The sequence below is a fragment of the Vicia villosa genome, unplaced genomic scaffold (genome assembly GCF_029867415.1).
Source record: "Vicia villosa cultivar HV-30 ecotype Madison, WI unplaced genomic scaffold, Vvil1.0 ctg.000867F_1_1, whole genome shotgun sequence".
NCBI lineage: Eukaryota > Viridiplantae > Streptophyta > Magnoliopsida > Fabales > Fabaceae > Vicia > Vicia villosa.
This window is the reverse complement of record NW_026705392.1, coordinates 674606-678008: the sequence shown is the minus strand read 5'-3', so window position 1 is coordinate 678008 and position 3403 is coordinate 674606. Positions and strand designations below refer to the sequence as shown.

The 3403-nt window shown below is 38.3% G+C and overlaps 1 non-coding gene across 1 annotated transcript; it reads right to left on the bottom strand.

Annotated features, from left to right (window-relative positions):
* Positions 1-2262: 2262 nt before the first annotated feature.
* On the bottom strand, positions 2263-2369 carry LOC131631838 (small nucleolar RNA R71). The gene has a single exon (XR_009292833.1). It is a non-coding gene; the product is annotated as a small nucleolar RNA R71 (small nucleolar RNA).
* Positions 2370-3403: the final 1034 nt, after the last annotated feature.

Here is a 3403-nt window from a genome sequence, read left to right as displayed (position 1 = left end):
TGATATCAAAAGGTACCTGGAGAAGCAAGAATACCCGGAGAATGCCTCTACGATTGACAAAATGACGCTAAGGAAATTAGCAGCCAAAGGGGTGCAAAAGAAGACCCAAAGGCCTAAAGATCAAGCCCAGCCCATGAAGGAGTTGGAAAAGACTACTTTAGCATGTGGAGACGCCCGTCTCCAACGTCTCTCTGCCACATCACCAATAGGAGACGCCCGTCTCCCACCTTCCCTAAAAATTCTCCACTTGAGATGCACGTCTCAAGTCCGTTACTTGGTCTCCCCAGAAAGTGGAGACGTGCGTCTCCGAGTCCCAAGTCAAGAAGTCCCTATTTTCAAGGAACGTATCTGCAGAACCTCACCTATAAAAGGAGGTTGATACTTTAGTTCTCCAAGTCCGAAATTTTGCTAACGAAGTGCTGCCGAATTCATTTCTCAAGCATTTTATTTTCTCCGCATTTTATTCATTTGCTTTCTTTTTCTCATAACAATTTCTACACCGGAAATTGTTGTGAACCTTTTATAGATCTAACCTTACGTTAGATTTAGTTTTATTTTCCTTGCCTTTAAATTTTACGCCTAATAATTTCTGAAGAACGATCCAGCCGACCTGTGGCAGAAGTTCAAGTACTCCAAGATCCAGATTTATTTCAGATTAATTTTATTCAGGTTATTTATCTATTGCCTTTATATTATTTAATTGCATGATATATTGTATGCCTTTTAATATGCCTTTTATTATAAACCGAACAAATTTATGCATGTTTAACCGTATCAATATGTCTGGCTAATTAATTAAGATATTGGTATGTAAAGTAAGTTAACTGTGGGATCCGAAATAAATTGGCTTAATTATGTTTTATTAAATATCACTTGTTTTTGGTTTTATATCTAATTTAATTAATAAAGTATTAAAATCAATAGAGCGAGAGTTTGAGGTTTTAAGGCCGACTAAGGTTAGAATCAATAGAGCGAGAGTTTGAGATTCTTAATTGGATAGTAGACATATGACATTAGTTTTAAGGATGGCGAAAGCGTATTAAAACTAATTAGAAATTATTTACTTTCAAAAAGTGTTTTTAAACCCGACGCGGGATGGCGAAAGCGTGCGTTAGGGAATACTAGCATGAACCGAGTCAACAGAGCGAGAGTTTGAGACTAGGGGATTTAAGTAGATAACGACTTCATAAAGCAAGCATTTTATTAACTATGCTATTTTCGAAAAGCTTTTCTAAATCTGATGGGATTGCGAGAGCGTACATTACGAGTTAGGATAGTAGTCTAAATCAACAGAGCGAGAGTTTGAGAGGAGGACATTTAATCAACAGAACTAATAAAGATCTTTAATCGAATGAATACCATAGACAATGACCTTTGGAATGCCTAAGTTAGACGAAATACATACTGATATCCGTTATTATTATATTTCTTAGAATTCACACTTACTTTCCCTTTAGAAACAATCAAAATATTAGTAGCCTTAGCTTTACATAGTAACCTTAGATAACGGTAGATCGATTCATAGTCCCTGTGGATTCGATATCTTTTAAAACTACACGACACGACTGTGCACTTGCAGTTATCAGATTTATAGACACGTAATGTCGCGATCAAGTTTTTTGCGCCGTTGCCGGGGACTATTTAAGTCGATATCGTAACTCACTATTACACCGTAGAGACTAGGGCAAATTCTTTCCTCTCTGTTTGAACGATTGTATGCCAAGTACTCGTTCACAAGGAGGAGACCTGATATAATGAATTAACTAGATCAAACGTTTTGTTAACGTAAGTCGTCGAGCTTATCATCTTCCCGAAGTAGCACCAATTCCGATTTCTCAGGAATTGATCTTTACTGATCAAATCAATCAAATTACCCCGAAGTTAGAGATGGCTGCCTCTCGTCCTCTTAGAGACTATGCCGCTCCTTCACGAGCTGAACCGCACTCAAGTATCGCACCACCTGCGATTGAGGCAAACAATTTCAAACTGAAACCTTCATTGGTACAAGCTGTCCAACAGAACCAATTCTCTGGAAGCCCTGCGGACGATCCTAATCTCCATTTATCCGTGTTCGTGCAATATGCCAACACTTTCAAAGCTAATAACGTTAGCTCGGAAGCTATTCGATTACGCCTTTTTCCCTTCTCCTTGAGAGATAGAGCTAGGGCATGGCTTCAGTCCCTGCCTTCTAATTCCATAACTACATGCGACGAATTAAAGAGAGTATTCTTAGCTAGATATTTTCCGCCTAGCAAAACTGTTATGCTCAGAGGTCAAATCAACGAATTTACCCACAAAGATAACGAATCACTCTTCGAAGCTTGGGAGCGATACAAGGACATGCTTAGACTATGCCCTCATCATGGACTCGAACCATGGCTGATCATCCATGGACTAGAACTCAAAACGCACCCATGTCACAACAAGAGCCAAAGGAAACCAAAAAGACATCAACTGATGATCAAACCGCTAGAACAAATGAAAATAATGTCGAAGTTGAACCTGAAAAAGAAAAACCTTACGTTCCACCACCACCTTATAAGCCACCAATTCCTTACCCTCAGAGATTAGCTAAATCTAAAACCGAAGCGCAATTTAAAAAGTTTGTAGAACTTCTGAAACAATTAAACATAACCATACCTTTCACAGAAGCTATAACTCAGATGCCTTCGTATGCTAAATTCTTAAAAGAAATTCTATCGAACAAAAAGAAACTCGAGGATAACGAAACTGTAACGCTTACCGCAGAATGTAGCACTATCATTCAAAACAACATGCCTCCCAAACTAAAAGATCCTGGTAGTTTTTCCATACCCTGTGTAATAGGAAAAACTGTTATAGATAAAGCCTTATGCGATTTAGGAGCTAGTGTTAGTTTGATTCCTCTTTCAACCTGTAAGAAACTAAAACTAGGTGAGCTTAAAACAACAAGAATGTCTCTTCAACTGGCTGACCGTTCAGTTAAATACCCTGTAGGAATGTTGGAATATATCCCTATGCGAGTAGGTCAATTCTACATCCCAACTGATTTCATCATTATGGATATCCAGGAAGATTTTAACATCCCAATCATATTAGGAAGACCATTCTTAGCAACTGCTGGTGCAATCATCGACGTTAAACGAGGAAAACTAACTTTTGAAGTTGGAGAAGAGAAGATTGAATTTATTCTATCTCACTTCTTAAAAGCACCCGCAATTGACGACACATGTTGTTTCATGGACATCACTGACGAATGCGTCAGAGAAACAAAAATTGAATCACTCGAAAACCCTGAAATCCTAGAAATCCCAATAACCGAAACATCTGATTATGACATGCAAGAAGAAAACCAAAACCTAAGTTTAACCGAATGTTTAACACCAACACCTGAACCTACACCTGCTCCTAGTAAACTGACTGA